We start from the raw sequence: 27,116 nt of genomic DNA, 5'->3' as shown, positions 1-27,116 counted from the left end.
TTGTTTTCGTTTTGCGATTTTGCGTTGAATCACTATAAATGTCCGTTTCACTTTTCAAACTGTTGCCACCAAATGTTAGAGTCCTGCATTATATTTGAAGAAATTAAATAATGAAAAATCTGCGTTAAATTTATGTATATTTCTCGCATTGTCATAAAACAACGGTACATAGAGGCATCCAATTTTGAATGACGTATATCCTACTGCGAATATAGGCATCTGGAAGGCATTCCAAATCTGGAATTTGTTTTATTATCGATTTCCTATTTTGTAAAACTTTAACGAATTTTTGATTAACAAGCTGAACGATTTCAGAGCGAGCAATGGCAACACTCTACCGGGGGGGGGGTGAAATCTTTTTATCTCCAGCTCGCGGAACTGTGTATCAGAAATTCTAAAGATAGGCTCATTTTAAAATTATTTTGGGGCATTGCTATTGAACTGAATTTTACGGTTTAAGTGCAAAGAACATGGTAGTATTTAATAAATAAAGGTAACACACAAAACGTTTAAAAATCGCCCCTTTGGACGTAATTTAAAATCTGAAACCTATCAGATATTTTTTTTTTAAATCTATCCTGACAATGCAATTTTGCGAAAGATCAGAATTTTTCTTCTCTTTCTGGCTTTTTTTTTTTTAATCGTAGATATCATTTTAATGTTTTAAGCTTCTTACCATAATAACAGTTTCTACTGTTAAAGTCGCGTCAAGGGTGAGGCAATTGAGGTACTTGACTCTGATGAACGGCCAGGAGGTGCTCCAAATTAGTTGCCAAATTTTAGAAATGCATTTAAGAAATAAAAACTGAATTCATTATTAATCATTTAATATTTAAATTGTGACAGAAAAGTCATTATCACATATTTTATATACGAGTAAATTTCGATTCATTACTTCATATTTATAGAAAATGCAAACTTATCTAAGGCATAGAATGATAAATCATCACAATGAGTTGAAACTAATAGCCTGTTTAAGCAAATCAGTTTAACATTTCATGTATGCCTTCGTGAAATTTAATACGGCAAGAAAATGAAAGTAAGTAAAAGCTTACAATCCAAAACATACACAATTTTTCATTGAGAAGTGAATTTAGTGTTATATGCAAAACTAAATCTGCTTATTTACAAGAGGGATTAACCTAATATCGAATGCCGGAGAATGTATTTTTGACTCATGCAATCTTCCCGTACACCACAAATGCACAACAGGAAGTTACAAAACTAACTTAACTAAAACAGATAAATTCACTGGCCATGTCACACCAAATGTTTTCAAATCGTTTTAAAAACATGATCTAGGCCCACTGAAGATGGGGAGGAGATAAAATTAAATGTTCCAAATCTTAAGGTACTTTTTTTTTAACACTCATATATATTATTTGATCTTAGATTGAAAACAAAACAGATAACTTGCAAATTTACTAGAGGAAAGACTCGGAAAGCCGCTTATGCTAAATAGATGGAAAGAACTTCATTGCCCTCAGCATTACATGATATACATATCCACTTAGCTAAAAGCTTCTTAACTGTTTGGAATGCTAATGTTGATGTCTATGGCTAAATTTAAAGCATCTTTCGCTACAAAATCAGCTCTTTCATTTCTATAGAATCCATGATGACCAGGTACATAAGCAAAACAATTATCAATTCCCCTATTTTTAAGCGAACTGAGAGTTAACAGAATTTTAATTGCCAATTTGTTGCTGTTGAAACTGCTTAAAAGGTGAAGAAAGGAAAGAGAATCAGAACATATAAGGGACCAATCAGTCCGGCGATGATTTGGTTGCATCGTTATTTTCACCATTTTCCTCAAGAATATGTAAATAGGAGCATGTTTCCCTTAAAAAATCTTCCACGAAGGCATCCTTAGGGAAATAGCCCTCGTGCTTTTGGATATTGAATAAAACAAAGAAAAATAACAGAAGGATTAGCTCTTTCTTTAAAGAAAATGAAAGAAAACATTCTTGAGAATGGGAAAACATGTCTTTAAAGATGATTATATCAAAAAATATGACGAGAAGTTAAAAAGGAAGATTAATAAGTCAGACTGTCAAAACCCAATAGATAAAAGAACCAATTTTTTAAAAAAATATTTTTATAGTAGAAATGAGAGATATTATCTATATTTTAATCTCATAACTAAAATGAAGCTATGAAAAATTATACAGATAGCTTCCGATTTCCAGTTTCTATAAATTTTAAAAATTACTGTTTTAATTTGTATGATTATAGCAAAGCACTCAAGGGCGATCTGCCTAAGGAATGCCTTCGTGGAGGGCTTTCTAAAGGGAATTGGCTCTTACACATGCGGAAAGCCACGAGGTTTCCTATACAGGCAGTCCGTTACCCGGGATTTGAAACTTGTGCCTAACTACCAGTGTTCAGCTACTTGACCACTAGGGGCGAAAAATTAGTGTCTTTGGATTTATATATTTTGAAGGCTAGGTTAATCTGAGATTGCAAAGCATACAAGCCCTATTTACCTAAGGTTTGGTTTGGTTTGTTTTATTAGATTACGGCAAAGCACTCGAGTGCTATCTGCCTTAAGGGAGGAATGCCTTCGTGGAGGACTTTTTAAGGGAAACTGGCTCGTATACACGTTACACATGGAGAAAACCACGAAAACACCCATGCAGCCAGCCCGTTCGTGGGATTCGAACCTCGAACCAAACTACCAGTGTTCAGCGACGTCACCGCTCGGCCGCTGGTGGGCCCCTATTTACCTAAGGAGAAGGATGCTTAGGTATGTTAAAAACGACGAGCTTCTAACTTAGCATTTAAACATCCAAATGATATACATGCTTCAGATATTCTATCAAAAATATCTAATTTTAGAAAGTGCGCTGTTTCAATAAGTCTAGTTGCTAAAACAAAATCCGATCTGCAATAGCTTAGTCAGGAAGATAATTTAATTTAATCATATCTGAATATAGCAACAGTTCAGAATATTTTTAATGTTGGCGATTACTATTTTTAGGGTGAAAAATGCTTACGATAGAAACTTTATTTAATATCATCTTTTCGTCTAAAAACTATTTAAAATGTCCCTATTTTTTCTATAAAATATAAATTAAGTAATAAAGTAGATCTTGAAAAAAAAAAAAGTCATTTTTGTTTATATTGTGTTAGAATTAAGAAATATCAAATTGTAGGAAAGCTCGATAATATGCAGTACCTTTTATATTATTTCAGTATTATTAGTTTTTTATCAAATAGGTACTTTTTTATGTTTTCAATTAAAAATTATAAATTATCATAAATAATCATTTTTCGAATGCATACCGTTTTGATTACAAATGTTATGGCATGATTTAATATAGCTAACTTTGTTGAGTATAAAAGTATAGACGCACAGTTAATTTGATTGTATACATGCTCGCATATTTATCTCTTTGTCTCAGATAACAAAATATCTAAACACGACTTTGATAACAGCTAAACAACATTCATTTATCTTCACAGACTTGCTAACTAAGAATTATCAGGAAGTTGAGTAAATACTATGGAGCATGTTTGCAGACATAACGTTTTTGAGATATCATCAACGTCAAGCATAAAAATTTCCTTTGTAAGCATTACTTGCAAAATCACTAGTCATAAAACTTATATATTTAGACATAAATAACTGGAAATTACATCATACATTATCTAGTTTTTTAATACCTTAACCTTGTTATGTTTATTGTTATTTTAAGGTTTATATTTAAACCATTTTTAAAGCAAACATAAATGAAAAGTAAATTAAAAAATCTGAAAACTTTCAGATTTTATATTAACGCTAAAAAAACGTTAAAAACGTGACGCTCAAAGCGTCACCTTTTCAACGTTTGGTGTGCTACCTTTATTTATTATATATATCATGTTCTTCGCACTTAAACCACATAAAATTCAATTCAACAGCAACGTCACAAAATATTTTAAAACGAAATATCTTTATAATTTCCGATAAATAGTGTCGCGCGCTAGAGGTAAAAATATTTTATTCCGTACAGTTGTAAAGACATTAGGTAATTTTGGAAGCAGGAGAGATGAAAAATAAGCGACGCTTTCGCCGAGAATCGAACGACGGACCTCTGGAATGCGCGTCGAGCATGCAGACCAGTACACCACGAAGGCACGCTAAGAAGGAGGGAGAAGTACCTTATATAGTGTTGCCATTGCTCTCTTTGAAATCGATCGGTTTGTTAATCAAAAATTCGTTTAAGTTTTACAAAATATGAAAGAGATAATAAAATAGATTGAAGATTCAGAATTCCGGAGTTCGGGTGGAGTATTACGTTATGCAAAATTTTATGGCTCTGGGTACCGTCATTTTTTCACAGTGCGAGAAACATTCATACATTCATGCAGATTCTTCATTGTTTAATTTCTTTGAATGTAATATAGGGCGATAATATTTGGTGTCAACAACTTGAAAAATGATTTAGACTTTCATAGTGATTCAACATAAAATGCTGTTTTGAGATTAAATGCCCTTCTGGGGTAGTAAATTTCGAATTTAGTTATTCTCGTAATTTTTGGAATCGTAACTTTTAAAATGTGTCTAAAATGCAATTGAAAAATTAATTGTATGTATTGCAAAAGGGATGCTTTACAAATGCTTCAAGCAATATCAGTTATATTCTTAAGGAAATTACGTTAAATTATCAATATTCTTAAGATACTTTGTAAGTGCTTTGTTTAGTTTAATACCGACACTGATAGAAATGCTAGCGCAGACCCCTGTGAGCTTTATAGTCGAATGTAGGTTTAACTATGTGGGCTGGGGGCTGTGCCCCTTTCAGTTATCAATTAATTACTGGTAGAAACTTTACATATCTTTATTAATGTTTTATCCTTCATAACTTCAGTATTTTGCTGTGTTATAGTTTGATGGATTTAAGTAATAATCTGTTTTTTAATTTGATATACTAATGTAGGTAAATTTATTGTTGGCGGACAGATGAGATCATTTTATAATATTTCAGAATTTATATTTTTAAAGAGTCAGTTTACTGAACTCTGAATTTACAAATTCAATTATTTCTAATGTAAATGCTTTTCATGTGTTTAACTTAAGTTACTATTCGTGTAACAGCTGTTGTTGCTGTTTCTAATCCCCGAGGTGCTCCAACGTTTAGGACAATTCCATAAGTCCATGAGTCATGTGTGTAACAACTACAGATTTTCAACATGAAAAGGAAACTTAAAAAAAAAAAATCTGATGTGTACACCACATGACTTCCTTGTACGGAATATTACACTATACGCATTTCTTCTTGCATTTTATTTAAACTTATTAGATTGAATTAAACCTACTATGCCGACAGCGCATAAACCGCAATAGAATAAATGCATACTTTAAAATTCCCTTTGTTTACCATAGCGACACTCTGGCGCTAGATTTACTTAACACTATTATATTTCATTCATATTATAACTCATAATGCACAAAATGTATATCATTTAAAGAATTATCTAATCGTTGCCACATGTTCTATTCAAATACTATAATAAAGCTAGACCTATGTATAAAAGAAATTAAGCAAACGAAACAAAAAAGAAACAGTTTTTCACAGACGATTGAGTATTTCTCATTCCATTAATTCAGTTCTCACTTCTCGAGAAGGCAACAATACATAAAAACTTAAAATATCTATATTAAAAATTACGAAGTAAATCTCAAACGCTTATTTCCTCGAAAAAATTCCAGAAAGGATTAAGCATGATTTAATTGGCAATAATAAATGAATGCGTTATCTTTGTTGTTGCGAAGCTAAGTTTCTCTAGATTGGCAACAAATCCACTAGTCTCCTGTTTCAAATGTAAACAAGAGCAATGGCCGCCATCAAAAACATTATTAGGCTTAGCGGCACTTAAACAAATTTAAAACTGTTGATAATTCTAAAAATATTGCATACAGATTTACTAAAGGCATAAAATCCTTAACCGGAAGATAAGAACAACATAATTCAATCATTTTAAAGCAAAAAATGTACAATTTACAAACATATAAGAGTAAAGAAACTGATATCACTGAGCCGGGTAACAGAGTGGATATATATATAAGTATATTTATATACGTTTGGTGCGGCCGATCGCAACCAAAATACGAGGTGCACATCTACATGTTATAGCAGTTCTATACACAAAATTTCAACGTTCTGAGGCTACTCGTTTTTGAGTTATGCGAGATACGTACGTACGTACGCACGTACGTACATACATACGTTCGTACAGACATTTTAACATATAAATTCCCACGCAATACAAAAACCGTTTTTATAGAAATAGTTGCAGTGTATTTGTGCAGGCATTTTATCACATTATTGATTTTTAATCGCCATTTACCATAAAATTCATCTGCAGTATACTTAATGTAATAACCATTTCCACCTACTTGTTTGCATTTTCTCAACCACCGAATTCGTATTTGTCCTCTTTAGAATTTTTACGTCCAAAAACGAACGTCGCAACATATAGTTAAAAATATACGATTGGAGCACCCTTCGGGGATTGGCAGAGAGTTCTGTCTTCTCATTGGCCAGCTGGCCCAGGAACAGGGGGCGGCGACATACTTTATAAACCTTTACTATAATACTTTAGTGTCAGGCCAGAAGTCGTTTCCGGTGACAAGTGGACATCATAGGTGTCATAGCATCCATGCTGTGAAAACTTCTTCTTCACTTACAGTAGGTAATAATTTCTTCAGTCAAAAATAAAAGAATTAAGCTAGCTTTATTAAATTTTGAAAAATGTCTACAATCTTGCATACTTCATATTTCGTAAATTGATATTTGTTCTCGATTCAATAAATGTATGAACACACATTTTAGAAACATTCAGAAATCAAGCATTTTAAATGAAGTAGAATCGTAAATTTTAAGCAGCGGAAATGTAATTTTTATGAATGGTTATGTTGTTATTTTTGTGTACTTATTAAAATGAATCTTTTGGGAAGGTAATGGAAAGTAAAATATTTTTTAGCAAATAGGAGAATGTGTGACACTTGTTAATAATTACTGGTAAATAATTTCGAGAAATCTGTTTTAAAGAATATGTTTCTCCATATATTTAAAATTTGCATAATATAGTGATACTTAATCTAAGCAATTTTCTTTTGATATTCGGTAAAGTTTCCATTCGTTTGATATTTAAAATTTAAAAATTTAAGTTACCGTGTATATTTAGGAAGCGAATAATTAAAGGTTCAAGATAATGTTTTGAAAACATAACAGCTATTAGCAGAAAATTTCATTTTATTTAATTTAAATTATTATATTATCTTGACCACCTAAGCAATTTTCTTTTATTATTCGGTAACACTTTCATTCATCCGATATTCAAAATTTAAAAATTTAAGTTATTGTGCATATTTGAGAAGCGAATAATAAAAGTTCAAAATAATTGTATTCAAAAATTTTATTGGAAATATAAATTTATTAGCAGAAAATTTTATTTAACATTATTTATGATTTCTGATGGGTTAAAATGCATTAGAAGTTTAGTATTATATGGTATTTATTTATGAAAATGTGTTCTAAAAAAGTGATCATTATAATAGTATTCGAAAATATTTATGTTTGTAAATGTGCAATTAAATTCATTAAGCATCCATAGAAAAAAACTAGAAGGTTTCATGTAAATACCTGTTATTAATTTGTTATGTAAACTTAGATGTGAAATCTGCACGTATTTTACCAAAAGATGTTCGCTTTTATATTTTATCATAGATATTCAATATGGCACTCTTTTGTTCTTCTTAGAAACTTATGCCTTTATTTGATGAAACAAATTCCACATTTTTAGTATGAAGTTTTATTATCTGAATGAATAAATAAATAGGAAAAAATAGGTAAATAATTTCTTTCTGACAGTTTTTAATTAACGATATTTCAGTTAAAATTAAACATTTTAAATTTAAATTAAGTTACTTAATTTTATTTGTAAGTGTTTGTAATTTTATTTGTAAATATTTAAATACCGTTACATTATTAATTAGACATGCAAATAGTATTTATTTTCTTAAATCTTTAATAATTGTTATTGATAATCTAAGATATCCTGAACCAGCTATTTTGATATAGAATTAAAAATATAGAATATAAAATATATAATTAAACAAATAGAATTAATAAATTTAGTTAAAATTGTAGAATTAATAAATTATAGATAAAATTGTAGAATTAATAAATTATAGATAAAATTATAGCATTAATAAATAATTTTTAATAACAACTCATAATAAATGTTTTGTATTTTTTTTTTCTCTTTAGGGGCGGAACCTATTTAAAAAAAAATTCTTTACGATAAAAAGGAAATGTTTACAGTAGATTTACAGTTAATTTGAAGATAAAGGAATTAAGATATTACAGTTATATAGCTACAAATGGTTAACTGATTTGTAAGCATAAGTCGGACTTATAGATGTTCCAGTGTTCCAGTTCTGATTTAATAAAAAGGTTTGTTCTAAAACCTTTTTAAGACTTCGTAGTTCTGTTCAGATAAAGCGATAATTCTCTCCAAGACTGTTAGGAGTCTGAACTTAGTTTTTACTAGTAAAGAAAACTAATAAAGGGCTAAATCCCAAAAAATTAATCTCCAAAAAGTTGTTCACTTAACTTCTTTTCTCTTAATTGCATCTAACCCGTTTTCTTTGTATGATAGTTTATTTGCATGGATTCAAAGATGAGTAATACTTTGCAGGCCTGAAGTCAATGTTCACGAACTTTCTAGTGACTTAAAATGAGTATTAGCAGCATTGCTATTAAAACTTTTTGAGTGAGAAAACTGTTTATCCACGTAATTTGGTATCGATTTTGCGAAACTACAAAAGGGACGTAGAGATCAATACCTACAATGAAAGGTTCGAAGAAAACTCTAAAAGAATAGAAGAATAAATTAAAAATAGCAGAAAGGGAATTTTAAATATGAAAATTATTTATAAGCAATATATGTTCATGCCATGTGCAAATATTTCACACCCTTCATGTGCGAATTCTTCATACCTTCACTGCCGAGTGGTTTTTTTTTTTTTTTTTTTTTTTTTTTTTCCAATAGTAGTCACTTGCTTATAACGGCATTGGCTCCTTCTAAGGCTAGACGTGGTGGCCATTTTATTGTAGAGGCATGTAATAGGCGGACACCGTTACCTCCTATGGATGGACAAACAATTTTACATCCATGCCTTCTCGGGAATTCGAATCCCAGCCCTTCGCTATACCAGTCAGGCCAACCCTAACCACTGTACCGTCTTTGGCGGTACGACATGAGCGGTAAAGCTCTGAATACTGGCAATACGACCCAGGTTCAAATCTAGGCGAACAGGCTAATGAGAATTTTGTAATTTTCCCTGTATGCAATATGAATGCGAGCCATTTCCTTTAAAAAGATCCTCCATGAAGGCACCCGCTTCCCGAGACAGGTATCCTGTAAGTGCTTTGCTGCGATCTAACTAAGCCAATTCAATTGCATCAAATTCCAGCGAACAGCCTGTCTACATGTTCATTTCCGTGGCTTTTTAAATGTATAACATAAATATGAGCAAGTTTCCCTCAGAAATGTCTTAACGAAGGTATTTCGTCCTTTAGGCAGATATGCATCGTGCCTTTTGTCTTAATCAATTAGTCGATCATCTTTCTGGTAATCTCGGAAGCAAGATACTAACTTCGAAATGAAAAAGTGATAGCCATTCAATTACCCTAGAATAAGCCGCTTTGATTAAACAGTTGCGTTGATTTTAGTCACTATTTTCTCATTTAATGTTGTTTAACTGTGCGTGTTATTCCCTTGAAAATGAAAACATGAAAAACATTCTTTTTGTTTTCAGTATTAGAATAATATCCGTCTTCCCTCATAGTCTTCCTATTAGCTCAAAGGAACGTTAGTTCAGAAGAGGTATTAGTCTCGAAACGGGATTTTGCGTTCAATCACTGTAAAAGGCTGAATAACTTTTCAGATTTTTGCCACCAAATATTATCGCCGTGTACTATCTTAAAAGAAATTAAAGAAAGGAGAGTGTGCATGAATGTAGGTATGTTTCCCACATTGGGATAAAAACGACAGGAAACTACAGCCATCAAATTTTGAATAACGTAATCCTCCACCCGAACATGGGCACCCGGAAGGCCGAATTTCGAATTTGTTTTATTAGCTATTTCATATTTTGTGAAACTTTAACGAATTTTCGGTTAACAAACGAAACGATTTCGAAGCAAGCCAAATCATCAGTCTAGGGAAAAAATAATTTTTTTTTTTCCCAGCGCGTAGGACTGTCTATCGGAAATTCTAAAGACATGCTGTTTTTAAATATTTTATGATGTTGCTGCTGAATTTAATTTTATGTGGTTTAAGTGCGAAGAACAGGATACTTAATAAATAAGGGTAACACACAAAAATGTTAAAAAAGTCCCTTTGGGCGTAGTATAAAATCTGAATTCTTTCAGCTTTTTTTCGGGGTCTTGCATCCTTTTATTTCAGTAATAATTTTGTCTTCTTTCTTTCATTCACTTTCAGGATTGGAGACTTTATGGATTACGGGTAGAGTTTGCACGGTTGTATTCTGATTTTAAAGACGAGGCCTGTGGAGGAGGGATTCGAGGGTCTGCCATCCTTTTTCTCCTATCATCAACCTCCTAACAAGAGTTATGGCAAGAACGTATTTGAGTGCTTCCATGCCGCGAAGACCCCATACACTTAAAAACATCCTTGCCTTTTCGTAACGGACATTTTCGTATCCATGCGTATGGACCAACTCGCCCTTCTCAGTCCGATCACCATGCCCCTCATAAAATTGTCTGTCTGCTGGAACTGCCTTCGTTGGCAACAATCTGGCATGCTCTGCTATTACACGCTTTCTCTGACACAAGAACAAAATTTCTAGGATGATTTCCTTAGCAGAAGTAACATGACGAAAATTGAACATTTTACAGGCTCCTTTTCTTATATCCCCGTCAACGTGCACTGGAGAGCTGTGTATTTCACATCATTCGCATAACTTGGTAACTTGCATCTGCCCTGAAATTCGCATAAATTTCGGACCATTCCTTCTTTGTGTTTCATTTTTAATGTCGGGTAGTATATAAGAATAAAAAACTGAGCTCACTGAACCCGGTAACACAGTGAGTATATATATATATATATATATATACTTTTGGTGCCGCCGATCGCAACCAAAGAGGGAGGGGCACAACTATATGTTATAGGAGTCCCATATGCAAAAGTTTAACGTTATGAGCCTACTCGTTTTTGAGTTGAGCCAGACACATGTGTAGGTACGTACGTACGCACAGACATCACGAAAAATAAATCTTCTGAATCCATTTTATAATCCGTTTTGGGGGAAAGATTCCTTTATTCTGACCGTACGTACAGATGTCACGCAAAAACATCCTTCACATGAATTCAAGAATCGTCAAAATGGATATTTTCTTTGAAATATGATACCCGAAATTTTGTACGATTACAATACTTCCTTTACTTCGTACAAGGAAGTAAAAAATAAATTATGTTCGAGTCACGTAACACAAAGCGTTAGACACGTTTCATCAACTATATTGAGTCAATGAAATATTCATTAAAGCTATTAGCTGTAAATATTATACATTAAACTTAATTTATAGCAATTAGGTGATGTATTAAAAAGTAGAATAACTGTTTTAATTATTATGAGATGCTTAATAATGCTTGTTTATGCCTTTTAAATCGCTCAGTTTTTAATCTATAAGAATCTGTATAAACGTGAAGGATAAATTAAAGATTTTGTACTGTGCCAAATGAATAACCTCTGAAGACTTATTATACGCAAGGAAGCGTGGAAGATGAAGATCTGATGTTCCACACAATGACAACACCTGCTATGACGGGTCACATCTAGTTTCTTTCTGTTCTTTCTTCGTTAGTTCTTGAGGCTTGATTTTGTCTACGACTTTTTTTTTTTTTTTTTTTGACAAAAAATGATTTTACATAGCATTTTAACCGAAAACAATACTGTTTCTTTACATGCTTAAAGAAAGAAAAGGAAATATTTTAACAAAATTTCAGTAATGTATCTGTTTCTGACGTAGTAGAAGATCAAACAGAAGCAGAATAAGCTCAGAGAAACTTTAGATTAAATTTATTCATTTAGTTGTTAAAGTTCTACTACTAACTATTTTGCTGGTTAAAAAAAACATTGTAGTACCTGTAGGACATACTCTGACCATAAAAAGAAAAATTATTAAAAAGTGGTATATTCTGTTTAATTTAGCTCTATAAATAACTTGGTAATTAGCTTCAAAGTAATTAAAGTTTGCGGAAACTTTTCGAAAGTTATTTTTAAATACAAGAAGGCGTGAGGATTAAATAAAATGCTTATTGTTACTCGGATTACTACAAAAAAGTTGCTTACAAGAGTATCGTACGTCAAAAATAGTCGGTCACAAATATTTCTTTTACAGTATCTTTCTTCTAACTCCATAATCAATAGAAAGCAAAACAAATTATGGTTTACAATTTCAAAAACTAAATCTTTACCCTAATTCTTAAACAGTGAATTTTTCATGCGGTAAAATTTCGATTTTCTGCTAAAAACCTTAAAGTTATGTTTCCTAAACATATTTTCTCTTCTAACAACACGGGAATATTTTTCGCTTGTCTTTATTTAGTTTATATTTTAATTGAGATAATACGATATTCTACAAGGTTTGTCCAGAAAGTAGTAAGACTATTTTTTTTTAATTTATTCACTGTTTTGACGCATCGACTTAATAGTTTTCAAAATATGTTTCTTCTGCAACAACGCAGTGTTTCCAGCGACTATGCCAATCATTGAAGGCTCCCTGGAACGTAGAAACTGGAATGCTCTCCAAGCCCGTCGTTACGGCATTTTGAAAGGCCCAGGCCGAGCCGTGGTGCCATCCTTTCATGACTCTTTTCAGTCGGCAGAAGAAGAAGAAGTCTGAAGAAGCGACATCTGGGCTGTACCTGTGCTTGAAAAACTCAGGACACGACTCGTCCTCATCCGTCCCGCAATCGCTGGGTCATGGAGTCTCCATCACCGACAACGCGCTGAGCCACATCGCCTTTGCTATCATGGACTTCCTGACCAAGCATGGCATCACACAGCTTTTCCAACCACCCTACAGCCTAGATGCCTCTCCTTCAGACTTCTTCCTCTTCTCCTGACTGAAATGTGTCATGAAAGGACGGCACCACGCCTCGGTCCAGGTCATTCAGGAAGCCGCAACGAGGAAGCTGAAGAGCATTCCAGTTTCTGCGTTCCAGAGAGCCTTCAGTGATTGGCAGAGGCCCTGAAGTTGTGTTGAACTTCAGGGCCTCTGCCAATCACTGAAGGCTGCCAATCACTAAAGGCTGCCAATCACTGAAGGCTGCCAATCGCTGAAGGAAGCTGTGTTGATGCAGAAGGGGCATATTTTGAAAATTATTAAGTCGATATGGCAAAATTGTGAATAATGTTTTTAAAACATTCAGTCCTTCTACTTTCTGGACAAACCCTGTAAGCTATGATGGAGAAATTCAGTTTATGTAAGATTGTCATTTCTTGTAATAAAACTTCTGTAGATCATATATAGTGAATCCTTTTGTAGCGATCAGCTCTAAAAGTGGCATTAATTCTGAAAGCATAAAAAAACTATCAGTAATGAACACAATTATCGAAGGCGATCACCTCCACAGAAGACCCAAAATAGCCTGTAACCACTGTTGGTCATTACAGAGAAGGATCACTGCATTGTGTTAGCGAACATTACTATATGGAGGGACCTTGTTAAGTATGTACAGAATCAGTGGTATATAGGGCTAATACATTTGAAATAAATATAATGTACTACTGATTGTACATTATATTATTTCAAATGTATTAGCCCTATATACCACTATATACCACTGATACAGAAAAAAGGGGAAATGCTACATCAAACTTGAAACGTAATTTTTATTCCATTTCACATAAGAATTACATGCTCGAACTTACGTCACTCATCTAGATGGCACTGGTCTAGCTCTCCGAGCGTTACAGGTTTAGCCCTGAAATTACAAGTCATGAATAAATGGAATTTTCTTGATTATGATTCTTTTTTTTCCCATGGCTGACCCAAACCGTCCACAGACGTTGGCCACTACTAAGGCCAGAAGCGGTCATAACTTTATCATGGGGGCATCTAATAGGTGGGCCACCTTTACCTCCTATGAGGAGACGGACAAATACACCTATGCCTTCTCCGAATCTCGAACCTGGGCCCTTTGGTATTTCAGTCGGTTCCCCTAACTATTATACTGTCTGGGCAGCGTTGATTATAACTATAAAATTACTTTCTTACTTTGCACCTTCATTCCTTTTCTTATAATATTCGTACAACCCGAAATCGAATACATTAAAACCTGGCAGAAATTTTCATGTGTAATGAATAAGAAAGCCAACCTTTTAATACGGAATTTTACGTCCGCAATGCTGAAAGGGCTAGATAGCAATGTAATAGAAATTACAGTTTCAGACGGGTGACTGCATGCCGGAGTGATCATAAAGCTGTAAAAATGGACGAGACTTCGGCACAACATTATCTCCGTCAACTGCGGAAAAAATGGAAACATGACTGCTTGAATGGAAAACGTTCAGAAAAGAAAAAAAACTCCTTAGAGGACTCGCAGTAGCAATGCAGCAACATCCTTAAGAGAAGCGTTCGGAAAGAATAACCGTTTGAGGCAATAAAATAAATCTGATTGGTACTGTTGAGTACCGAGACTCAACTGAGATTGAGAGACTGATTGGTGTGAAAACTCGCCTTGTCTGATTTCCCTTAGCTCCCTAGCTATCATCAAACAATGGAATTAAAAGCGTAGCCATATTTTGGACTCATCCTGAATCTTCTCGTGCCTTGAAGAGATATTCATACTGCTCTACTGAAGCCAATACCCAGCTTTCCACTGTTTAACTGTATGATATGAGTTTAAGCAAAAAATGTCATTAATTTATATTTTAAATTCCCGTTGATAATCTAAAAATTGAATAATGTTAGGAAAAACAGCAAAAGCTAAGGCTGTTTTGCAAGTAATTATGATACTTCATAATTAGTAATGATTCATCTATGAAAAATTGGTAACTTTTATCAAAACCAAACTCAATTGCACAACAGTTTCATATTTATATTTTAAAAATACCTCAGTCTGAAGTATGCAGCAATTAACCCTGAATTACCTTTTTTAAATATATTTTATTCTTAATGTAAAAAGAAGAAGGAAAGAAACTCCCAAAATTAATTTCTTATTCCTTTATCAGCGATAAATTTTGTTCTAAAAATATCGTTATTACAACTCGCTTATTTTGTAATCATCATTAGCAACCATTTAAAAAACAGAACTTTTCTTAATACTAACGAAATATTTTTTTTAGAAAACTTTTGTGAAGAGCTTTATGCATTAAGATTTTGCAGATTTGTTATTATTATCATTTGTTTGAATGTATTTATTAATTTAGTTTAGAAGCCATTTATACTATACTGTCAGGATTTATCCTTAGTTTAGGTTACAATTATTGATCCTTGCTTACGTATAATGTATGGTCAATGCTGAACAGGCAAGTGCCCATCATTGTATTAAGAAAAATAAGGAACAATAAATAAGAACCAAGTTCATGATGCATGTTGGCCAAGCACTTAAGTCCACTAAGGTTGGTAATTCATCCCAGCTTCTGATCCCTGGCTAGCCGCAGGGATGCACGGGATTTTCTTTGTTACTTGATATGCGACAAGAATACGAGTCAGTTTCCCTTAGAAATTTCTCCATGAAGGCATCCCTTCCCCTCGAGGCTTTGCCGTAATTGCATAAACCAAACCAAAATCTTTTAAAATTTTAATGAGAGGTATAATTTTTGGCTTTTCATTAAAACATGTGCTTTATTACTTTCACTTGAAAAGTTGCTTTGTTACTCTCTTTTCTTAATCTGTTAAAGAACTCTATGTTCTTAAATTTTGTTTCTAATGCAAACTTACTTTAATTATCGCTACATCCCTGACACGTTTACATAATTATTGCTCTTTAAAATTCTACAATTTTAATTGCAGGATGTTTAACACTTTGCATTCTGGGACTGCTTTCAGAATGGGAGAACTATCAACTCTGAGACAAGTTTTTATGTATTTTAAATAATATTGTAAAATGTACGTTTTCTTAATCACTCTTTTTTCCATGATATCATTTAGTAACAAGAATTCCTAATGCATTTTAATGCCTAAACCATTAAAATAAAGAACTTCTGAAGATTCTTTTTTTTTTTTTTTTTTCTGAATTCTGTTCTGGTAATGAAATAAGCTGATTGCTCATACCGTTAAAAGCATCACAAAAGAAGTTAAATGTAATATCTACGTCACTGTAAAATCGCCGACGGTACGTAACAAGATTATTTTTGTCATTGTTAATTTTGATTTTCTCAAATAAATCTAAAACTAAGATTTATTAATCTACTGAACATAAATTTGCTTGTTGACTTCTCATTTTCTCTGCACATATAAGATCACTCAACTATTTATTCAAGATTAAAGGACTACTCAACTATTTATTCAAGATTAACTACGGACTAAAATATTATTAATATTTTCCTATATTTTACTTCCTTGTATGAAGTAAAGGTAATATTGTAATCGCGAAACCCTTGGGTATTATATTTCAACGAAAATATCCATTTCTGCTGCTCTCGAATCCATCCGAACTACGTGTTTGAGTGACATTTGTACGTACGGACAGAACATTAGATTCTTTTTTTCCAAAGGGGTTGTAAAATAGATTTAAAATGAATTCAGAAGAGATTTTTTTCGTGACGTACATACATACATACGTACGTATATGTTATATCTCGTATAACTCAAAAATGAGTAGCTGTAGAACATCGAAATTTTGTGTATGGAACTGCTATAACACCTAGCTGTGCACTTCCCTTTAGCATTGCAATCGGCCGCACCAAACGAATATGTATATAAAATTTATAATTAGAAAAAATTTTAATGTACAATTTCCAAGGAACAGAAATTCAATAAATATATATATATTTGTTATATATATATTTAAACAAATTTAAATTTAAATTTTAACAAACACGTATAAAAGTGAAAAAGCAAATTTAAAGCTAAAATAAAAAAAAAATAATAATAATAAAAAAAAATTAAATTTTTTAAAAATGTGCAAACATATAAAAGATTTCATCCTCGAACTAATATATATATATATATATTTCTTATATATATATATTTCTTATATATATATATTTCTTATATATATATATTTCTTATATATATATATTTCTTATATATATATATATATATATATATATGTGATGTACCAGCTTTAGTCGTAGCTTAAATTATCAGACGATAAGTTTAAAAACACAGGATCCATTTATTATATTTCAGGAGAAAATAGCAGTTACAAAAATTAAGCTATCCGAAGTAAATAAAAAGAATTACTAATAACTTTTTGTATGAAGTTTACTGCATCGTGACATTTAAGAAAAAGCCCCCGATATTCTTTTTCGAGTCCTTTTATAGCCTCTGGAAAGGCGGAGCTTCCAAGAAATGACGTCAGCCTCGTCAGCCAACCCAGTTCACTTTAAATATTTCCAGAACATTCTAAAACTGTACGGGTGGAAAAGGCGGGAAAAACAACTTGACTATGGGGCTGTAGAATTAATTCCACGTACTTTCAAATAAGAGACCGTCGCCATTAAAAAATGAAAAGAACATACAGTTAGAATTCTAAGTGTATTCTTAACTATGGAATTTTATTATTACATATATATATTTGTTATATATATATATATATATATATATATATTCCCACGCTGTTACCCGGCTCGATATGCTTAGTTTTTATAACTTGTAAGCTGGTAAATTCTACACTTTTTGGTTTAAAAGTGATCGAATTATGTTGTTCTTATGTTTCTTGTGCTAAGGTTTTTATGCCATTAGTTAATCCTCATGCAATAGTTGTATAATTATCAAAAATTTAAAAGTTGTATAAGTGAGGGAGCAACCATTTGTTTATATCTGAAACTTGGTAGTGTGATACGTCTTTCGCAATTTGAAGCAAACTCCATTGATGGAACACAGCAATAATTTTTATTTAACACACAAAATGGCGGCATACAAACAAGAAGAGAAAACACATTCTAACATTTAAAAATAAAATAAATACATTCTTCGTGCGAGAGTCACACGTGGCTCTCGAGCCTGCGTCTCAAACATTGCCGTTAACATATACCTTAATGTTCATCTATTTAAATTATTTATTTTAAATTACAAGATTTTAATAACACTATTTAAAGCTGTTACAGTAGGATAGCGAATTAAGCCAGTTTCTGCATATTCAGCGCCTTTCTGCCCAGTGGAGCCAAAAGTTAACTTTCAATTATGTGGGCCGAAAATGTTCTTTTTCTTCCCGCTAACAGAATTGCTTGTTTTTGCGTACAGTCTCTAATTTTAATTGTAATTTTTTTAATTGTTTTTTATTGTATTTGGTCTTTTAAATTTTTCGGTATTTTACATTTTTAATGAATATATTTTGAGTATTTATGTACTTTTGACTTAGCGCGAATTGAGAACTGAATTGATTGAATGAGAAATATATCTCTAATGAAATTCAAAGAATTATGTTAAAAGGAAATGCAGCAAAAAATATGTATAATTTAATATGCCATACAAGTAATTCTTGTGATGTCCACATTTTTATATAAGGAACCGAATTTTAAGAAAGAGTTTGCCTGTGGTTTTTATCCTAATGATACAGTAAAGTCATTTTTCAACGACGAATTCAAACTTTGAAATTTTATTCGTCCCCTTTTTACTAAACGTAGCATAACTAAGAAAGCTTTATTTTCTAGTGCGTCGATACCTTGGTATTTCCATTTGAAAGATGAATCAATAAAATTTGGTTTGGGAATAAAAGATAAGCTATAGGAACCATACATTTAAATGAAAAATTTAAACTTCCTTCACGTATGATAGCTTAGTTCTAGAATATATAATGCGACTAAGCAGGTGTTATGTTATCTACTTTTTCGCAAAGAGAAAGATGTATTCGATGTATGAGTATTGTTATTGGGATTGCACTTCGAAAGTAATAGCTCTTGCAAAAGTATGAAATGTATTTTAGAAAGAGAAAAATAAAAATTTCGTAAAATCCCGCTTATTGCAAATGTAACTGCTTGCAATTCTCAAACAGAAGTTTGAAAACGTGAGACATATAGATAATTAAATTTATAGTGCAGTAATGTTTTAGTAAATGTTTCTGTGATAATATTTTATTTAAATACTACACGGGTAAAGAGAAATTTTTTACTGCAGTACTACATATACAACAGCAAAAATAAGCGCTTCGTTTTGACTTCCTTGCACAAAGTGAAAGAAGACTTGTAATTTCAAAAAAACTCGATTATCGGATTTCAACGAAAACACCCATTTTACCGTTCCCGAATCTATTTTGACTATTTTTTGGGGCGACATCTGCACTCCCGGATATAATAAATAACTCTTTTTTCCAAAACGGATTGTAAAATGGGTTCAAAATGATTTTTTCGTGACCTCTACACATACGTATATTTGTATACGGTACTACTATAACACCTAGTTGTGCACCTCCCTTTGTTATTGCAATCTGAAGTACCAAAAGTATATATGCCTGTGTGTATTTGCATAATCGTCGGTCGGAGTCATATGCTTCCAGTTATACATGTGTTTTAAAAGACGAAAATATTCCTATTTTAGCAGTGTTAAATTTTTAAAAAATTAATTTAGGACAATAATAAATAATAAATAATAATAAAATCTAACGTCTTTAATAATAATAATAAAATCTAACGTCTTTCATGCGTCTAAAATTTAACGTCTTTTAATGCGTCTGTCGTTTCCTATGCATATATTTGTGGAATTTTAATACTTGTTATGAAAAAATAAAAATACAAGAAAGCATTTGACTTGGTTTCGAAATTTTTCAAAATTATTTAGTTTCAAAATTTGCAATTTTTGATGCTATTTTCAATTGCCTTGTGAGATCGTTTATATAAATTAGAATAATTCGACAGAATAAGTTTAAATGAAGTGTAGCAAAAAAATGTGTATAATTTAATAGGCCATACAAGGAAGTCATATGGTGTCCATATCAGATTTTTTTTAAATACTGTTAGGAAACTTGTTTAAGGTTACCTGAAACTTTATAGAACAAAATGATGAATCTACGCAGTTGATTTACTCTTAGTCAAACGGCAGCATGAAATAACATCAATATGCATCTCAATAAATGAGTGAAATATCATTCAATATTTTGATAATGTTGTTCCAAGAAATAAGAATATTCATATTTTTTTAAAAATACGCGTATAGTATAATGTATACTTTAAAGCAGGGTTAAACGTTTTTAGTCGCGACTCCTTTTTATCACTGAGATTCTTTCGCAACCCCCAGGACCCCATAATATATACAAAACTTTTGTGGGAACCCGTAAGTTTTGCGCAAATCCGACACACTCGTGAGTGAAACTGTCAATTTTTTCACTTGTACTGTAATATACTATTGTAATTGTAGGTCATTAAGCTTAATTTCTAATTTTAAGACAGAACAATGGGAAAATTTTAAATAAGTAACAGACGAAATGACAGCGTCGCGTGCAAGGCAATGAAAATGAACGTTTATATTATAAAAAGAATGCGTCGAAACGTTTTCTTTGTCTGTATCGTCTTATCTTTATCTGTTTTCAGATACATTGTGTAAAAATATTTGGTAATTGTAAAATTATTATAATAAGTTAAAGAAATATCAAAACTGCTAAAATTTTGGCGACCCCCTGCTGCTGGTCCCACGACCCCCTTGGGGGTCGCGACCTACAGTTTAAGAAACCCTGCTTTAAAGGATTCTACGTAGATATTTATTTCAACATTTAATTGCTGAATGATACGAGATAGCCTAAAAATAGGATACCCGAAATTATTTTGAACCATTAATTTAAATAAACTAGATTTACTACAAATCTCGTAAATATTACGAGCATTTACTAGACAAAAAAATATTTATTATTTCAAATACGAGGTCGGTATACGAGAAATTTTTACACAGAAATGGTGGCATTGCAAATCATTAACACATAATTACCTGCAGTTCCAATGATATGGAAAAATAGTCATCATGATAAAAGCTGTATATTAAAAAAAAATCTAGAAAATAAAACAATGGAATTCTATCGTAGTTTTACTCTGTAGGCTACTTCATATTATTCAAAAAAGAAAGACTTCAGAGATCTGTAGATCTTATGTAATAAGTGTTGCTTTCTAATGCTAGTAATAATTACATAGTACTCGTATGTTTATGCCGTTCATCATTTATTGTACTTACTCGAAAATTTACATTTCTATTCGGATTTCGGATGCTGAAACCCGGTTGTTGGAAAATTTGCATTCCCACTTGCAGTTGCGCAGTACTGAAGAGAGTACTATATAATCTCATGGTGGAAGCTACAAAATGTGTGAAGACTGTGTTTTCCCGATGTGCTTGTGCAGGATGTGTGTCGTCGTGGTATTTGACGTGGCCAGTACTCTTGACACTTTCCAGCCTGGTGCGGCGATGTGTTGCACGGAATCCTGAATGTATACAGTAGCCGATGGCTAGAAAATAACAGGAAACTAGCAGAGTGTCTGGGGGATAGCATTTATATGATGTACTGCATGGAATTGTTGCAGCAAAGTACCTGCCGACATACCAGTCAAGTTAATCACCTGTTACTGATGTTATGATTTTCCTCATATGACATAAGTTGACATATCCTGTTCATCGATATTGTGAACCTCAAGGAAAGCACCCATTAAATTTATATTTACTTTCCTTTGGTAACAACCACGTTTAACACTACGCAAATAATTTCATCATCACCAAAAACTAAACAACAACAGTTCAATGAGAAATATTAATTATATTGGGTAACATCATAAAATATCTTATTGTATATTGATTTCTGAGAAAAAAGAATCAAATATGGAGAAAATTCAAAATTTTTTCTTTCCGATAATTCCCTTGAGTTATTATGGATATGTTACTTTAGTTTTCCTTCTCGAAAAAACTTAACTGCCACATCGATTGGCAGTACTAATGTTAGATCAAATCTCTATACTCTCATTTTCTTCCTCTTAATTTTTTTTTTTTTTTTTTTGACGAACTAGATTATAAGGAACATCATAGCTCGCAATTAATGTTCATCACAGCTTTCTTCTTTTCCCGCTCTTCTTCATGCATGTTGTAAAGCCATTAGGTTCAAACCTGGTTACCTCGAATACGTGTCGAGTACGCTACCGTTACACTACGAAGGCATTCTGAAAGAAGGTAGACAATACCTTATACACTCCCTAATTTAAAGAGCCACTGGGAATTACGGAACCCAATCGTCAAATACTGATGGCGAATTATCGTCCACCACCTTTTATTTCGGCGCCTCTGTAGAGACATTAGGATAATTTGAAGACGGAGACGTAAAAATGTGCAGTGCTCTCCTCGGAACTAGAACCTGGACCTCTCGAATTCGTGCCGAGTGTGCACCACGAAGGCATGGCGGATGCAAAGTACCTTATAAAATGATTCTCACATACCCAATTAGCAGTCTAGAAAAAAAAAAGATACGTTATTGTTATACTGATGTGAAAATTTTTACTTCCTTGTACGAAGTAAAAAGGAAGTATTGTAATCGCGAAAAGTTTCAGGCAGCATATTTCAAAGAAAATATCCATTTTGACCGCTATCGAATGCAATTTAACGATGTTTTTGCGTGATATCTGTACGTAAGGACAGAATAAAATACTCTTTTCCTTCAAAAAAAATTATAAAACTGCTTTAAAATGAATTCTGAAGAGAATTTTTCGTGGCGTCTGTACGAACGTATGTACGCACGTACGTATCTCGCATAACTCAAAAACGAATAGCCTCAGAACGTTGAAATTTTGAATATAGGACTGCTATAATATGTAGATGTGCACCTCGTATTTTGGTTGCAATCGACAGCACCAAACGTATATAAATATATTTATATATATATCCACTCTGTTACCCGGCTCAGTGATCTCAGTTTCTTTACTCTTATATGTTTGTAAATTGTACATTTTTTGCTTTAAAAATGATTGTATTATGTTGTTCTTATCTTCCGGTTAAGGTTTTTATGCCTTTAGTAAATCTGTATGCAGTATGTTTAGAATTATCAACAATTTTAAATTTGCCGCTAAGCCTTTTTTTATGGCGGCCATTAATGTTTACATTTGAAACAGGAGACTAGTGGATTTGTTGCCAATCTAGAGAAACTTAGCTTCGCAACAACAAAGATAACGCATTCATTTATTATTGCCAATTAAATCATGCTTAATTCATTCTGGAATTTTTTCGAGGAAATAAGTGTTTAAGATTTACTTCGTAATTTTTAATACAGATATTTTGAGTTTTTATGTATTTTTGTCTTCTCGCGAAGTGAGAACTGAATTAATTAAATGAGAAATACTCACTCGTCTGTGAAAAACTGTTTCTTTTTTGTTTTGTTTGCATAATTTCTTTTATACATCATTCTAGCTTTATTATAGTATTTAAATAGAATATGTGGCAACGATTAGATAATTCTATTCTTTAAATTATATAAATTTTGTGCATTATGAGTTATAATATGAACGAAATATATATGTTAACTGTTATATAATTATTATACTGTTAAGTGAATATAGCGCCAGTATGGTAAACAAATACTAGAGTGAATTTTAAAGAATGCATTTATTCTATTGTGGTTTATGCGTTGTCGGCGAAGTAGATTTAATTCAATCCAATAAGTTTAAATGAAATACAAGAAAAAATGCGTATAATTTAATATTCCGTATGAGGAAGTCATGTGGTGTACACATCAGATTTTTATACATTTATATCCAACGATGCAAAACTGAAACTACTCAGGATCGATGCTAAGTGCACTTTAAAACCTTTGTCCAATGTCCTGGAATATTTTCTTTAAAATATTGACGTTAACGGCTTTACTGTCTTGGCGTATAACGTTTTTAGTATGACGTCTTTAATTATTTACCTTTGTGAAACATACTTTCTTACACTTTTTAAATCAATATGCTCCTAAAGAAAGAGCTAATTACGTGTTAGATCGAATGTGAAAGTTTTTTTTAAGCAATTCTGCCCTAATAATAATAATTAAAGAAAGAAGAATACCTGAAAGGATTCAGATTTAACATCGCACCAGAGGATTTGCTAAGGTTTTGCACGTCCTCTCTGCGCTCGCTATTTACTAATCTGCTCTTGGACTCATTTCTGCTAATGCAATTATTTTTGTCTTTTCAACTTTATTACAAAGCATCACTTTCTTCCCTGTAACGCCACTTAAAATTCAACAATAAAATCACGAAAGTTTTGAAAGAAATATGTTTCAAAAATTCTCGATAAATGATGTCATGAAATTAAATGCTGTCATGCATAGTTCTATTTTTTGTTTTCAGGCTTTTCTCAGTTCATTACATAAGTTTTCAGTTTTTCTTAACAAGATGACCTACACAACTTTACTATTAAACATCACTTTCTTTACTCTTAGACCACATAAAATTCTACAGCAGAACCACAAATTTTTTAAAAGCGACGTATGTTTAAATTTCCCGATACGGTGTTGAATGTTGCCATTAATATTTTCCGATTTTTCTCAAGTCATTATGTCTGTTCGGGTTTCTTGCTAAGAAGATTCACATATATTTTCTTTTGTCTTATAAACTTTTTGTTTTTATTTGTTAAACATCAATTTCTTCGTACTTACGCCAAATAAAATTCAACAACAAAATCACAAAATGTTGTAAACAAAGAATATCTTTAGGATTTCCGATATAGTGGTATGTGCAACCACATACTTTTTTTTATTCGTTATATTGTTTTTTTTTTTAAATAATACGTAGCAGTAACATTTGATGGCAACATCCGTTTATTTATTAGTCCAAAGGAGCAATTTGCCTAGAAGGATTTTTAATTTCGTTTTGGCATTTTGCGTTGGTTCACTATAAATGTCTGTTCACTTTTCAAATTGTTGCCACCAAATATTATCGCCTTGTGTTATATTTAAAAACATTAAATTACGAAGGATCTGCATAATCTCGCATTGTGATAAAACAACGTTACCTAGAGCCCTCAAATTTTGAATAATGTACGTTTGCATCCGAATACGAGCATCGGAAAGCCCAAATTTGGAATTTGGAATTTCTTTTATTATCTATTTCATATTTTGTAAAACTTTAACGAATTTTATATTAATAAACTCAACGATTTCAAAGCGAGCAATGGCAACACTCTACGGGGGGAAAAAACTTTTTATCTCCAGCGCTCGAGACTGTGTATCGGAAATTCAAAAGATAGGCTCATTTTAAAGTTATTTTGCGATATTGCTGTAGAGCTGAATTTATGGTTTAAGTGCAAAGAACATGATATTTAATAAATAAAGATACCTCACAAAACGTTTAAAAAAAGGCCCCTTTGGGCGTAATGTAATGTTTTTATTATTTTTCTGCTGCCATATTTTTTTTTATATTCTCTGTATTATTCCTTTAAAAATAATACATAGCGAAAATATTTGGTGGCAGCAGCCTGTTATTTGATAAGTGTTCTAAAAATAGATGTTATGTCGACAAAATGTGATACGGACAGAAAAGTGAGGATCGAGAATAATAGATACTCTGGTGTTAAAATCTTACCCTACTAATTCCGGAATTACATCTAACTAGCCTCATGAAGCCGGAACGTTTAAATAAACTTCATTGCTAAACGTTTCTAGTGTTAAAAAAATTTAATGAAACAAATTATAAAATTTTAAAACTAAAATTACTCTTGAGTCGAATTTCATCTTTGTGAATAGTAAAGATTTAGTTTTAGTAAAATAGCAATAGCAGATATTATTTTTATTTTGAAACAAAAGGTAAATAATAGTACGAATTCTTTTTTTTTCCCTTCCTTCATTTATTTTTTATGTTAGAAAAATATTTAGCAGAGTTTTTCTAAATTTAGGTACGTTAAGTATTTATGTAATCTACATTTATTATGTTTTCTAAATTTACGTACGTTAAGTATTTATGTAATCTACATTTATTATGTTTTCTAAATTTACGTACGTTAAGTGTTTATGTAATCTACATTTATTATGTTTTCTAAATTTACGTACGTTAAGTATTTATGTAATCTACATTTATTATGTTTTCTAAATATAGGTACGTTAAGTACGAGGCGTATTCGGAAACTAAGTACCGTTTTGAAAAAAAAAAAAAAAAAAAAAAAATAGTAAAACAATTTTTTCGAATCCAATTTTATTTTTACATGAAAAAAGATGTCTTAAACTATTTTTCAACATAGTTTCCGCCAATGATCAAACACTTGTCATAGCGGGTGACCAGTTTTTGTATACCATCGTCAAAGAAACTTCCCGCCAGTTTCGATAACCACGACTCCACAGCATTTTTCGTGTCATCGTCAGATCCAAAGCGCTTGCCACCAAGCTCGCGCTTCATGTGCAGAAACAAGTGATAGTCGGACGGCGCCAAGTCCGGGCTGTAAGGCGGGTGGTCGAACTGCTCCCAATGAAACTGTCGAATTAACGATTGAGTGACACCAGCAGTATGGGGCCGAGCATTGTCATGGAGCAACACAATTCCTTTACTGAGCATTCCTCTTCGTTTGCTTTGAATGGCACGCCTTAGTTTTGTTAAAGTCTCACAATATCGTGCCGCATTAATGGTTTCACCTCTGGGAAGAAATTCAGTAAGCAAAACGCCTTTCCTATCCCAGAAGACAGTGCACATGATTTTTTGTGATGATATTGTCACTTTGAACTTTTGTTTTTTCGGAGAATGAGTGTGTCTCCACTCCATCGATTGTTGTTTCGATTCTAGTGTGAAATGACACTCCCAAGTTTCATCACCTGTCACAATTTGGTTTAAAAAGTTTTCTCCCTCATCACTGTACCGCGTGAGAAATGTCAGGGCACTACCAAGTCGCTTTGTTTTGTGAACATCAGTGAGCATTTTTGGAACCCATCGGTAACACAGTTTGCAATAATTCAAGCGGTCAGACACAATTTCGAACAAAACAGTACGTGAAATTTGTGGA

General features: G+C 32.2%; 1 protein-coding gene across 6 annotated transcripts in view; it reads left to right on the top strand.

Annotated features, from left to right (window-relative positions):
• The window catches only part of LOC118185262 (uncharacterized), a 170,939-nt gene that overhangs the window by 104,368 nt on the left and 39,455 nt on the right, over window positions 1-27,116 (top strand). The window contains exon 1 of one of the 6 annotated variants that reach the window (XM_085825084.1): window positions 6,549-6,678. The exons of 3 other annotated variants lie outside the window; for them this stretch is intronic. The gene's annotated coding sequence lies outside the window, so the exon portion shown is untranslated. Of the gene's footprint in view, window positions 1-6,548; window positions 6,679-27,116 lie in introns of those variants that run through there. 2 more of the 6 variants (XM_035355105.2, XM_085825087.1) reach the window with 2 other exon arrangements.

Source organism: Stegodyphus dumicola, chromosome 10 (genome assembly GCF_044657685.1).
Source record: "Stegodyphus dumicola isolate Sdum_Otavi_A_Nest chromosome 10, ASM4465768v1".
Classification (NCBI taxonomy): Eukaryota; Metazoa; Arthropoda; class Arachnida; order Araneae; family Eresidae; genus Stegodyphus; species Stegodyphus dumicola.
The sequence above is the reverse complement of the archived record's forward strand: the minus strand, read 5'-3'. Positions and strand labels throughout refer to the sequence as shown.